This window comes from Rhincodon typus, chromosome 22 (assembly GCF_021869965.1).
Source record: "Rhincodon typus isolate 14 chromosome 22, sRhiTyp1.1, whole genome shotgun sequence".
Lineage (NCBI taxonomy): Eukaryota > Metazoa > Chordata > Chondrichthyes > Orectolobiformes > Rhincodontidae > Rhincodon > Rhincodon typus.
Genome location: NC_063353.1, coordinates 39,497,292 through 39,511,038, shown reverse-complemented (window position 1 = coordinate 39,511,038; position 13,747 = coordinate 39,497,292). Strand labels below are relative to the sequence as shown.

The 13,747-nt window shown below is 41.3% G+C and overlaps 1 long non-coding RNA gene across 2 annotated transcripts in view; it reads left to right on the top strand.

Moving 5' to 3' along the window:
• The first annotated feature begins 781 nt into the window (after positions 1 to 781).
• The window catches only part of LOC125485762, a 41,324-nt gene continuing 28,358 nt past the window's right edge, over positions 782 to 13,747 (top strand). For both annotated transcript variants that reach the window (XR_007264459.1, XR_007264460.1), the window contains exon 1: positions 782 to 2,267. This is a non-coding gene — a long non-coding RNA (uncharacterized LOC125485762). The remainder of the gene's footprint in view (positions 2,268 to 13,747) is intronic.

The following is a 13,747-nucleotide window of genomic DNA, read 5'->3' as shown; positions in this document are numbered from 1 at the left end:
CCAAAACATCAGTGCAACATTGACAGCAGTGCAGCGTGCATACAGTTTGTAAAAGCAACTTGTTCGCATATTTGAATGTAAATTGCCTAACCTGTGCTTGGGTTGTATTCCTTGACCTCAGGCTGGTCTTTTACTGAAGTGGACTTCCCAAAGAAGAAATGGGGGTGGAAAGAAACGCAATAGGATGGACTAAAAGACAAGTACTAATACGTTGCTGCGTCACACAAGAGCTGGAAGCACAAGTCACATCCGTCAGGAGCTGATCAAGGGGGCTGGGACAGCTCAAGTTGTTGGTTACTGTGCGGATAAATTGCAGTGCAATGTACTAGAGGGGAGAAGATCAGAAATTCCCAGTGTGTAGGCATAAGTCAGTCTCCTTCCTGCAAAACAGGGAGCTCTCGCAGGCGCAGCATCCCACTGTGCGCGTGCCCGCCCGGAGTTTTTTTATTAAAAACACAGGGGACGCGCCTGAGGTGCAAGTTGCGCATCATTCGCAAGCGCGCCCCCGCCGACCTCTTCTCTCTCCCCCCCCCCAACTCACTTCATTCCTCACATCAGCTGCTGCATGTTTACACACGCTGATATACAAGTGGGCGTTGCGTTGGCTTCGAACAAAATAAAACGGGAAGCAAAAGAAAGCTGCATTTTTGCAGCGGAGCTTGGCTAACATAATTTAAACATCGTCACATGCGCGGCCCCGCAACGCGCGCTCCCGCCGCCCTCCAGCGCGCGTCAGGTGCTGCTCCATGTACCTTGCCTGACCAGCGTGACGTTTTTCTAATTTGTTTACATCCTGTTCTCGGGATGTCAGAAAGAGAGAGAGAGAGAAAGAAAGGGTGGAGGAAGAATATATATTTAATGCAACTTAGTAACAAACTTCTCGCTTCTTAAACGAATGCATAAGCGCAGCGTTGAAACAAACAAAACAGAATATAACAGTGGGGAGTTGCACTGTGTTTTGATATTCGACTATGTCAACACAGCGTCAGCACCCATGTTTACCCCCAGTCTGAATTTTATCTGCGCAACATTAGTTGGAATGCGGACGTGAAATATATAACACACACGCGCACATTAGCAGCAATCCATGTGGCAATTAACCAATTTTTAAACAACACAGAAGCAAAAGAATAGAGATTTTAAACAGACTCCCTGCCTCCCCATTATAAGAACTGTACAGGAAGATGCAAGGAAAAAGTTGTAATTAATTCACATCATGCTGCCCTTCATTATGGTGCTGTGTCAAAAGAAATGACCCGGCATTTTAAAAATTGCAACACCTCCCCTACCTTATGCCCAATCAGGATACATTTTATTGGCATTTAGTTTTTAAAGGCAAGGTTTAAAACCGCTATTTAGTTTCTAGGAAAGCTGGAATGACTTACGTTTCGAGGAATCAGGTTCTGCGAGAATTCTCAACCCCCGCAAATGCAAGTTTTGATTGTTTCTTTTTTAAAAAAAAACCTCATTCTTCTCAAGCCATATTTGGTGGCGGGTTCTCTTTTGGAAACGGATACTGACATCAGGTGAAGTGTTGCTGCTGAGGAGTTTGGGAAACATCCATCCCACACACATAGACTGTAAAAGTGAAGATAAACAAGAAGGAGAAGGTAGACCTGCTGCTGCATAAACCTACTATTAAAGTAACTGAGACTTCCAGCTTTTCATCTGGACTGTTTGCAGTAGATTGCGTCGCTTCAACGTGTTTCTATCCCACTGCTGTTGTGTTTCGTAACTAGATTATATCATGTCCATCATCATGTGACATAGTGAGGCCTGGATGGAAACTTGCGGGGTGGGAAGGAGCCGCGTGTTTAAGAGATTTGCAGCCCCATCTTCCTAACCCGGCTGCAAAAATAAAACTATCTCTACATTGCAACGTTTCGTTTTCACCAGGGCCAGCGAAATCATTCAAGCAAATGGACCCAATCCCTTCCAACGCTGTTATGCTCGCGTTCTGAGCATGTCACCATGGAGGAAGTTTATGTATTTTTCTTAAAGTGTTCGCCGTCGTTTTTTTTTATATAAAGTGCTGCGGCTGAAAGCCCCTAGCACTTTCCTTAAAGGGAGCCGGACATACGTTGCATTTTTACATTGACAAAATGTTAATTACAGCGCCATTGTCAGGTCTGTTGACAAGTTGCGCTGTGGTCGCTGTTCTTAACTTTGTCTTGCCAAGATAGTTCAAACACTGTGAAATGAGACCTCACCCAGCGTTGAAATCGAATAACAATTATCCCGTCGCAACAGCAGGGAACCAACAACAGGTTTGTTTACTGTCAGTTCTAAGCTGAAACTAATTGATCATTTTCTTTAAAGGTCTCTGCAGAGATGGACAAATAAAAACGGGACCGGATGTTATTTAAATGCCACATGGTGTCAGATGTAATATTATTGCACAGATCAAAACAAAGAGGCATTAAACTCCAGTGAGTCATGAAAAAAATGCGCCAATAATGCGTCAACTGACTTGTTGTCCAGGAAAGAAGATCACATGTGTTTCAATGTGCCTTTTAAGTTACTAACTGTTCTAATAAAACTGACCATCATAGAAATTAAGGACTTTCAAGTAATTTTTTGGATCTCCTGTACGATATCTCAAGAGATCATAGAGGGAAGATTAAAAAAAACAATAGTTGTGTGACTTTTCACTTTTTTTTTATCTGTAATACTTAGCGAGTTGCTACTTTGCATACAGGAAGAAGTGATAAAGGTCTCCAGCACACGCGCACAAAAAAACCATTCAGCCCATTCGAGTCTATGCTGGTCATAAAAAAGAACCCGACTATTCTAAATTTAATTTTCCAGCACTGGGCCCATAGCCTTGTGGCATCACCAACTGGGGGTGAAAGACAGAGGATGGACTGAAGCACACAGACATTCCTGTGCTTATATCAATATATTATTTATTATAATATTGATTATAATTAATTTGGTGATTGCTGAATCACAAGATTCACAGCAATATGGGAAGCAGAGACGTGAATAGGTTAGAGTGAAAAGACTGACCTGTATAGAATGGAAAGGGAATCCAGTGAGAGCACAGCAGCTTTTACAGGAAGTTCCCATCGTAAAAACAAACATTGAAATTTGTAATGGAAAAGTTGACACAAAAATGTGACAAAGGTGTGTGCCTGGTGAGTCCAGTTCAGTTTCTGGTCAATGATAACCCCAATGATTTTGAAGTGATGATGATATGACTATTGAATGTCCAGAGATGATGGTTAGATTGTCTCTTGCCAGAGACGGTCATTGCCTGGCATTTGTGTGATGCAAATGATATTGCCACTTGTCAGCCCAAGCCTGAATGATGGTCATGCTTGACAAATCTTTTGGAATTCTATGAAGACATTACGAGCAAGGTGGACAATGGGGACCCAGTGGATGTGGTGTACCTAGATTTCCAAAAGGCCTTCGACGAGGTGCCGCACAAGAGGCTATTGCATAAGATAAGAATGCATGGGGTTAAGGGTAAAGTATTAGCATGGATAGAGCATTGGTTGACTAACAGGAAGCAAAGAGTGGGGATAAATGAGTGCTGTTCTAGCTGGCAGCCAGTGACCAGTGGTGTGCCTCAGGGATTGGTGTTGGGACCGCAATTATTTACAATTTATATAGATGATTTGGAGTTGGGGACCACATGTCGGCTGTCAAAGTTTGCAGATGACACTAAGATGAGTGGCAGAGCAAAGTGTGCAGAGGACTGTGAAACTTTGCAGAGGAACATAGATACATTGAGTGAGTGGGCAAAGGTCTGGCAGATGGAATACAATGTAAATAAATGTGAAGTCATACATTTTGGTAGGAGTAATAGTAAAAAGGATTATTACTTGAATGGTAAAAAGTTGCAGCATGCTGCTATGCAGAGGGACCTGGGTGTCCTTGTGCATGAATCACAGAAGGTAGGTCTGCAGGTACAACAAGTAATTAGGAAGGCAAATGGAATTTTGTCCTTCATTGCTAAAGGGATTGAGATTAAAAGCAGAGAGGTTATGTTGCAGCTGTACAAGGTGTTGGTGAGGCCACACCTGGAGTACTGTGTGCAGTTTTGGTCTCCTTACTTGAGAAAGGATGTACTGGCACTGGAGGGGGTGCAAAGGAGTTTAACTAGGTTGATTCCGGAGTTTGAGGGGGTGTTTTATGAGGAGAGATTGAGTAGATTGGGATTATATTCATTGGAATTCAGAAGATTGAGGGGAGATCCTATAGAAACATATAAAATTATGAAGGGAATAGATAAGATAGAAGTAGAGAGGATGTTTCCACTGGCAGGTGAAGCTAGGACTAGAGGGCAGAGCCTCAAGATTACAGGGAGCAGATTTAGGACTGAATTGAGAAGGAACTTCTTCACCCAGAGGGTTGTTAATCTATGGAATTCCTTGCCCAGTGAAGTAGTTGACACTACTTCAGTAAACGTTTTTAAAGATAAGGTAGATTTTTTTTGAACAATAAAGGAATTAAGGGATACGGTGAGAACGCGGGTAAGTGGATCTGAGTCCACGAAAAGATCAGCCATGATCTTATTGAATGGCGGAGCAGGCTCGAAGGGCCGGACGGCCTACTCCTGCTCCTAGTTCTTACGTTATGTAATGTTATGTAATGGGGAATTTTCCACATTGTTGGCTAGATACCAGGATTATAATTGTATTGGAACATCTTGACCGGGGAGCAGCAGGTTCTGTTGCACAAGTCTTCAGTACTAATGCCAGAATGTTGTCAGACCCCATTACCTTTACAGTATCCACTGCCTCCTATCATTTTGTGATATCATGTGGAGTGAATCAAGTTGGCTGGACACTGGCATCTGTAATGCTGGGGACCATGGAGGCAGCTAAGATGGATCATCCACTTGGCACTTCTAGTTGGAATTTGCTGCAAGTGCTTTAGCTTTATCTTTTTCACTGACACTGGTGTTCCATCATTGAGGATGGGGATATTCGTAGATCCTCCTTCTCCATTGCGTTGTTTAATTTTCTACCACCATTCACCGCTGGATTTGGCAGGACTGCCAAGCTTAGATCTGATCCATTGATGGTGGGATGGCATTGTTCTGATCTGTTGGTCATGGGATGGCTTAGCGTTGTCTATCACTTGACGTTTATGCTGTTTGGCATGCGAGTAGTCCTGTTTCGTAGCTTCCCCATGGTTGGCACCTCATTTTTAGGTATACCTGGTGCTGCTCTTAGCATGCCCTTGTGCATTCCCCATTGAACCAGGGTTGATCCCCTGACTTGGTGGTAATGGTTGAGTGGGGGAGTTGCCACGCTACGAGGTTGCAGATTGTGCTAGAGTACAATTGTGTTGCTGTGATGGCTTACAAATTGTCATGGATGCCCATACTTGAGTTGATAGATTTGTTCAAAGTCTGTTCTACTTAGCACGGTCATAGTGTCACACAGCACGATGGAGGGTATTCTCAATGTGAAGGCGGGACTTCGTCTCCACAGGACTGTGTGGTGGTCACTCCTACCAATATTGACATGGACAGATGCATCTGCAGCTGGCAGATTGATAAGAATGAGGTCAAATATGTTTTTCCCTCTTATTGGTTACCTCACCAGCTGCTGCAAACCCAGTCTAGCAATGATATCGTTTAGGACCTGACCAGCTCAAACTGTAGTGCTGCTGCTAAGTCAATCTTGCTGGTGGACATTGAAATCCACTACCCCCGCCGCACCCCCCACCCACCCCACCGCCCAATCTGATCATCTGATTCTGACCTCTTAAACATTTCTAATGTTAATTGCTCCAAAATTGATGGTTGTTCTTCACTTGTCAAGGCTATACACTCTTCCATTCCCTCTCTATAACCTCTCTGCCACTCTAGTTCCCTTTCCTCTTTTCAAAACTTATCTCTTAACTTTTTGGCAATATCTCCTAATATCTCCCTTTGTCCAATTTTGCCTTATAATGTCTATGTGAAGTGCCTCATAATATTTGTTCTGTTAAAATGCTATGTAAATATACAACAACAGAAGCAAAGTTGCTGGAAAAGCTCAGCAGGTCTGGTAGCATCTGTGAAAAAGAAAACAGCGTTACTGTTTCGGGGTTCTTTACTCAGAGAGTAGTAAGGGCGTGGAATGCCCTGCCTGCAAAAATAGTAGACTCGCCCACTTTAAGGGCATTTAAATGGTCATTGGATAAACATATGGATGATAATGGAATAGTTTAGGTTAGATGGGCTTCAGATTGGTTTCACAGGTCGGCGCAACATCGAGGGCCGAAGGGCCTGTGCTGCGCTGTAATGTTCTATGTTCTATGTCCGATGACCCTTCCCCAGAACTTGTAAATATAAGTTGCTGTGAATTTATATGTGTCTTTTGTGTAGTGTGCAATTTCTTAAGAATGACAGTTTTTTTTCTTGCAACACTTTGAGATTCCATTTTGCCAGAGACTACTGTGATCATGTAGCCACTGTCAAACATTGTGTCTTTTGACTCAACAGCAGAGAGTCATCCATACAATGGTTGATAGTAACTGTAGAGCGTGAGTTAGTGAACACAGAGTTAGACTGGTAAAGATCAAATTTAAACTGATATTAAGAAAATCTGCACTCAAACAGTGGTCAAAACCAGCAAGGATTTTTGGAAAAGGGCAATGTAGCAAAAAGTGCTGCAGTTGTTTACGAAGCTGATACTGTGATGCTAGAACAATGCAGCATTTTTCATAGACAGACTGAGGCAGAATTTCCTCAGCCCAGCCTGTCTAATGAATACTAAAGTTGCAGCAGCAAAATGCTGAGAAACTATTTTCCCTGTACTGTATGTAAACTAAACATATTTAAATGCTAATGAAACATTGAAGTCTTAAAATTGGAGGTAAGGCCATGCAGGGGTGAAATGAGAAAGCATTTTCTCGCAGACATGGTGGAAATCCAAAACTCTTGTCTGCGAAATGCTGAGCCAATGGAAATTTTCAACATTGAGACTGATAGATTTTTCTTGAGTAAGAGCATCAAGGGATATGCAGCAAAGGGAGATTTGTTCAGCCGTGATCTTATTGAATGATGGATCAGGCCTGATGGACTGACTGGCCTTATCTTCTGGTATAACAATTGTTCTGTGGCACATTGTTTCAAAATCTTTTAAAATGTTTTCAAGCAAAATATAGGATCAAGTTGACGATGATGACACAGGTGTGCTTTCGACAAAGTGGTTTTCTTGTTTGGTTTTGAACCAACGTTCCACCGATGTGTTTTCGTGTCAGTGAGACGCTGCTGTTGTTATGAGTGTCTATGGCAGACATTTTTACGACAGTTCACTGTGATTATGTTTACAGCAGAAGTTTACATAGTTGTTTTTAGCTTAACATTACTAAAAATAACCACAGCATAGCTAATATTCAAATCTAATAATCACTGCATACTGAAGCTGAAATACTTATTAAATATCACATTAAATGGCAGAAGACCTTAACATGATTTTGAATAGCCTTTTCTATCTAAAAATAAGAGTAATTGATGAATGTGTTAAATCTGTCTTTTGGATGTTTCTTTGAGGTTTACATCTGTGGCCCTGAAACATAAACAACAGAAAAAGGTGGGGCGTGATACAGATTGTGCTATTTTAACTCAATATTTTTGCCACTTTTGAGTCAGGTTTGTGGGCTCAAGCCTTTTTCAGGGTTTGAGCAAAATAATTAAGGGTGATACTTCTAACCATTCTGCAAGGGCATCCCTCCGCTCTTTTTAATTATGGGAGGAAATCCAGAGGCTGGATTTTTCTGTCAGTAGAGGGAATTGGGAGAAAGGTTTGATTTTGGGTCAGGTACCTGCTCACGAAGCCAGCATGCTGTGTAGCATGATTAACATGGGCTCAGGGCCTTTTTAACCTGGAGTTGGGTTTGCCACCTAATAAGTAGCTGGGGCCAGGAATGGAGGTGGAACAACAGGGCAGTGGGCCATGATCTGGCCTGAATACGAGAGGAATTTCTTCTAAGACATTCTGGGCTCAATGTTCTTAGTCATTGTGATGCCCATTCAAAATGGTTAGACGTGCATAGAGTTCATTTGTCAAACTCGGGGATGACAATTGAAAATTTGTGAGCGTTGCCTGTAGTACATGGACTCTAGATCAGAGCCAGTAACCCCCAGGATATTAGGTGGGGGATTCAGTGGTGGTAATATCCTGGGAGGGTTACCATTGATCAGAAATTGAACTGGACTAGTTACATAAATACAGTAGCTACAAGAGCAGGTCAGAGACTGCGAATTTTGCAGTGAGTAACTCACCTCCTGACTCCCCAAAAGCCTGTCCACTGTGTACAAGGCACTAGTCAGGACAGTGATGGAATACTCCCCAGTTGCCTGCATGAGTGCAGCTCCAACAACTCTCAAGAAACTTGACACCATCCAGGACAAAGCAGGACCACATACAGTCATAGTCATACAACACAGAAACAGACCCTTTGGTCCAACTCATCCGTGCCAACCTAGTTTCTCAAACTAAACCTAGTCCCATTTTCCTGTGTTTGGTCCATATCCCTCTAAACCTTTCCTATTCATGCACCTGTCCAAATGTCTTTTAAATGAACCTGTACCTGCAAGTATCACTTCCTCTGGCAGCCCTTCCCACATCTCAACCACCCTCTGAGTGAAAAAGTTGCCCCTTTTAAATGTTTCCCTTCTGTCCTTAAAATTATGCCGTCGACTTTTGGACCCCCATATACTGGGTCTTCAAACATTCACTCTCTCCACTACCAACACTCAGTTGAGGAAGGAGCAAAGCTCCGAAAGCTTGCGTTTTCAAATAAGCCTGTTGGACCATAACCTGGTGTTGTGTGATTTCTGACATGGTTTACAAAGACAGCTCACCATCAGCTTCTCAGAGGCAATTAGGAATCAGAAATAAATATTGGCCCAGCCAAATGCTGTGAATGATTCTTTTTAAGAAACTGTTGACAGAAGATACTTACTATTTTCAGATGTTGCATTTTTCTTTTCAAATCCAGTGGGATGAAAATCTCTTTTGTCCAGTGTCACCGTGTAATGAGGAGGAACAGAGACACATACATGATGGATCCTGTTCTAATGGGAACATGGACTGATTGAGTACAGTGCGAGCTACAAGCTGAGAACAGCCCATTCATTGAACCATCATGCTTGGAATGTAATTGACAAATTCAAGCCAGTTAGGACACTGTGGTACTGTTTTCAGCTGGTAATTCACACCACACCTGATTCGTCTATATTCCATTACAGCAGGAATCAGAAATGTTTGTCTGTCTTCTTATGGCCCTCCAACCCAGGTGATTATAATCTCCTGTTTTCATAGAATTTGTCAATATTTCACCACTATCTGTTTCTGCTGACAGAGGTACTGTATTCATGCTTGATTTTAGGTCATAGAAAACGTTCACAGTACAAAGAACAGGAAGGACCATTGAAGGAATATAGTTAGGGTTGGTTCCTTGGAGGTTTGGGAAGAAGGAGAAAAGGATTAAATTTATTATTGGGAAGTTTTGGTTAAATCTGTATGAAGCTTGGTTGTACCACACATAGATTGGTGTGTGTATTTCTGCTGTCTGTTTTATGAAAATGTTATAAAAGTATAGAAGAGAGCACAGACAAGATATACAGGGAAGATACCAGAAATGTGGCAGTATTCATACCAGGAAAAGACTGGCGGGACTGGATAGAAGCAAGTTGACGAATAAAATGAAGTTGGCCTACATGCCAGATTGTCATCTTCATTCTGACTCTGATTCTCTTGTGGATTATGAGACACCAGTTGGGGATGGGAATTTGAACTATGGTTAGAATGTGGTCAGAAGATGAGTTGCCCTGGCACCACCCAAACTGGGCATCAGTAAACAGGTAATTCCTTTGTGAATGCTGCTTGATAGTACTGTTAATGATCCTTCCATCACTTTACTTATGACCAAGAGCAGACTGATGAGCCAGAAATTGGTTGAGTTAGCTTTTTCCTATTTTTTGTGTGAAAGATATACCTGACTAATTTTCCACATTGTTGGGTAGATGTCAATGTTGTAGCTGTATTGGATCAGCTTGACTATGGGTGTAGCAAATTCTAGAGACATAGCTTAAGTATTATTGTTGGAACGCTGTCAGGGCCCATAGCCTTTTTACTATCCAGTGCCTTCAGCTGTTTCTTGTTACCACATGGTGTGAATTAAATTAACTGAAAACTGGTATCTCTGATACCGGAGACCCTGGAAAAGGCCAAGGTGGATTGTCCACTTGGCACTTCTGGCTGAATATTGTTGCAAATACTTCAGCCTTAGCATTTGTACGGATGTGCTGGCTCTTCTATCATTGATGATGAGAATGTTTACAAAGACTCCTCCTCCAGTGAGTTGTTTAATTGTCCACCAACATTGAGGACTGGATGTAGCAATACTGCAATGCTTAGATCTGATCCATTGGTCGTGGAGACACTTACTTCTGTTGTTTCTGCTCTTTGGTTTGCACATAGTCCTCTTTTGTAGCTTCACCGAACTGACTCCTCAACTTTAGGTATGACAGGTGCTGCTCCTGGCATGTTTTTCTGTATTTCATTACACCAGGTTTGATCCTGTGGCTTAATAGTAATGGTAGAGTGGGGGACATACTGGACCAGGGAGTTGCAGATTGTATTTGAATACTATAGTACTGCTGCTGTTAGCCCGTAGCACCTCATGGATGCCAGTTTTGAGTTCTATTCAAAGTCTATGCCATTCAGCATGTTAGTAGTGGTACATAACACAATGGAGGGTGTTAAGAATGTGAAGGACTTCAAATTCCACCATGTAATCTCAGAATGAGTTACTGGATTACCAGTCCAGTGACAGTACCACTAGGCCATTGCCTTCTTTACAAGTAAAAAGGAAAAGATAAATAACTGGGGTGGGTGCATACATTTCTTTTAGTTAATTTGATTAATCTCCACTTGAAACTTTAATTTCTCTTTTCTGATATTGATGAACCTGTGACTCAGTGCCTGTATTTTTGTTGTTCTATTTTATTACTTGCAGCTAATTGAAAATCTGACTTTTACTCCTGAAGGGCCTGCACACAACGCCTATTTCTTCAACTCGTATCATGACCCCAGAAGATTTGCCATCGCAGAATCGCAGAACTGGTTCAGTTCATTGCATTAAAATTCTTCATTATATCCTCTGTGCTGTGATATTTGCTGCATCCCACTTCCCATATTGAATTCCTCTATTCTAATCCCATGCAACTTTTTTTTTATACAACATGCTTTGCTATGGCTATGCTCCATCGTATGCAGTTTAACAAGCTGTCTGCAGTTGGATCAGGGTGAGCAGTTTTTTAAATGGATTGTTTGGAAATCATAAAAACCCATTAATTGTACATCCAAGTTTGGCTTTTAAACTGCACTCTTGTTCTTTTTTTCCAATTTAACTGTCAATCTGATACAGATCAATATTGTATTTGCAGAACCGGAACAGTGCTAAACAGGACCATGTTGTGTTTGTGCTGTATACGGTTGTATCAGCTGCCACCAAAACTTTTTCTCCAGACGCCAGTGTGGATGAGGAAAGCCACCTTCTGCTCTCATTAAAATAGCCTTTTGTGGTTAACAAGACATAGTTGTCTGGAACCATTCACATATTTCAAGGGCATGATACACATTACTACAGATGTTGTTAGGTGGAGCTTGCCTTAGGTCTGACTTCCTTAAGATCCTTCAGTACTTTCCCCAGCAGTCCTCCTGATATTTGATGATGCTCATAGCTGTCGGTATTAACCCTTTAAGACCCACGTACAACATCTGCCCCAGTTTTTTCTCTCTCATTACATTATCATCATACATTTGTGTATATATCCCTAGATTTACCGTGAGATAACTCCACCTCCAGCTTTTAGACTTTACAAATTCAGATGATCTGGAGGTTTCACTCTTCTTCCTGAATGTGTTCTCTTTGCATTTGAAAGGTAGTTTGTTTGCAGAAGATTATCTCTTAGACTGGAGAAGTTAAGGATAACAACAAATTGAAAGAAAAAAAATACAATGTTGCAAACTTTAATGGTAAGTAAGAGGACTGTGAGGCCACATTAGGATATTATTAAGTTGGAGAGAGTTCAAAAAGACATACAAGGATGTGGCCGTGACTGGAGGGTTTGAGTTATAAGAAGAGGTTGAATAAGCTGGGTCTTTTTTTTAACCGGAGCATACGAGGTTGAGGGGTCACTTTACAGAGGTGTATAAAATCTTGAGGGACATAGATAAGGTCAATAGCAAAAGTTGTTTCCATCAGGTTGGGGAGTTCAAAACTAGAGGGCATAATTTTAAGGTGAGAGGACAAAGATTTAAAATGGGCCTGAGGGGCAACTTTTTCACACAGTTGGTGGTTTGTATGTAGAATGAACTTCCAGAGGAAGTGGTAGATGCAGGTACAATTATACCGTTTAAAAGACACTTGGACATGTATATGAATAGGAAAGGTTTGGAAGGATATGAGCCAAATGCAGGCAACTGGGACTAGTTTTAGTTTTGGGAGACTTGGTTACATGAATGAGTTGGATCAAAGGGTCTGTTTCCTTGCTGTATGACTCTGTGATTCTATGACACTAAAAGATGATCAAAAATATAATGATGGTGGAGAAGATAAACCTTGAGGGTAAACTTGCAAATAATAGCAAGATGGACAGCAAGAGCTTCGTTAAACATAAAGAAAGAAGAGAGTGGCCAAAGTGAACATGAGCCCCTTAGAGAATGAGGCTGGGGAAATAATAATAGGAAAACAAATATGGAATAAATACTTAGCATCAGTCTTCACAGTGGAAGACACTAATAGCGTTCCAAAAAATACTCATTAATCAAGTGCCTAAAGGAGGAGAGGACACAAATACAATAACTGTAACTTGTGAAAAAAATTAGTTTAAAGACCAATAAGTCCAGAGGATTGGAAAACTCTCAATATAACAGCCCCATTTGAAAAGAAAGGAGGTAAAAAAGGTAACTACAGGCCAGTTAGCTTTAAGTATGTTTTTGGGAAAATGTTACAGGTCTATGATAAAAGATGGAAGAACAAGTCATTTAGAAATGCATGCACGATCAAGCAGTGTCAACATGACTTCATGAAGGGGAAATTATTCTGGAATAATTTATTAGAATTTTTTGAGGAGGTAACAACAAGCAGGATAGATAAAAGAGAAGCAGTGGATGCAATATATTTGGATTTACAGAAGCTGTTTGATAAGGTATCACACATTAGGTTACTTAAAAAGAGAAGAGCTCATGGTGTTGGAGATAGTATATTCACGTGGCTACAGGATTGTTTAACTAATAGAAGACGGAGAGTTGGGATAAGGGGGAGGCATTTTCACGGTGGCAACCTTTAACTAGTAGAGTGCCTCAGGGATCAGTATTGGGGCAACAATTATTTTCATTATATGTTAATAACTTGAATGAGGAAGATGAATGTACTACAGCCGAGTCTGCGCATGACACAAAAATTGTTGGGAAGGTAAGTAGTAAGGATAACATAATGAGTCTGCAGAGGGATATAGACAGGTTAAGCAAGTGGGCAAAATCTTGGCAACTGGAGTATAATGTGGGACAATGTTAGGTTATGTATTTTGGCATGAAGAGTAGAGGAGCTGAATATTATTAAAATAGAGAAAGACTGCAGAAAGCTTGCAGCAGAGGGGTTTTTGAATCCTCATCTGTGATCACCCAAAATTCAAGTTCAGCAGGTAGTAGGAAGGCAAATGGAATATTGGCCTTAATTCCAAAGGGAATGGAATACGAAATTCAGGAGGTTTTACTAAAACGAGACA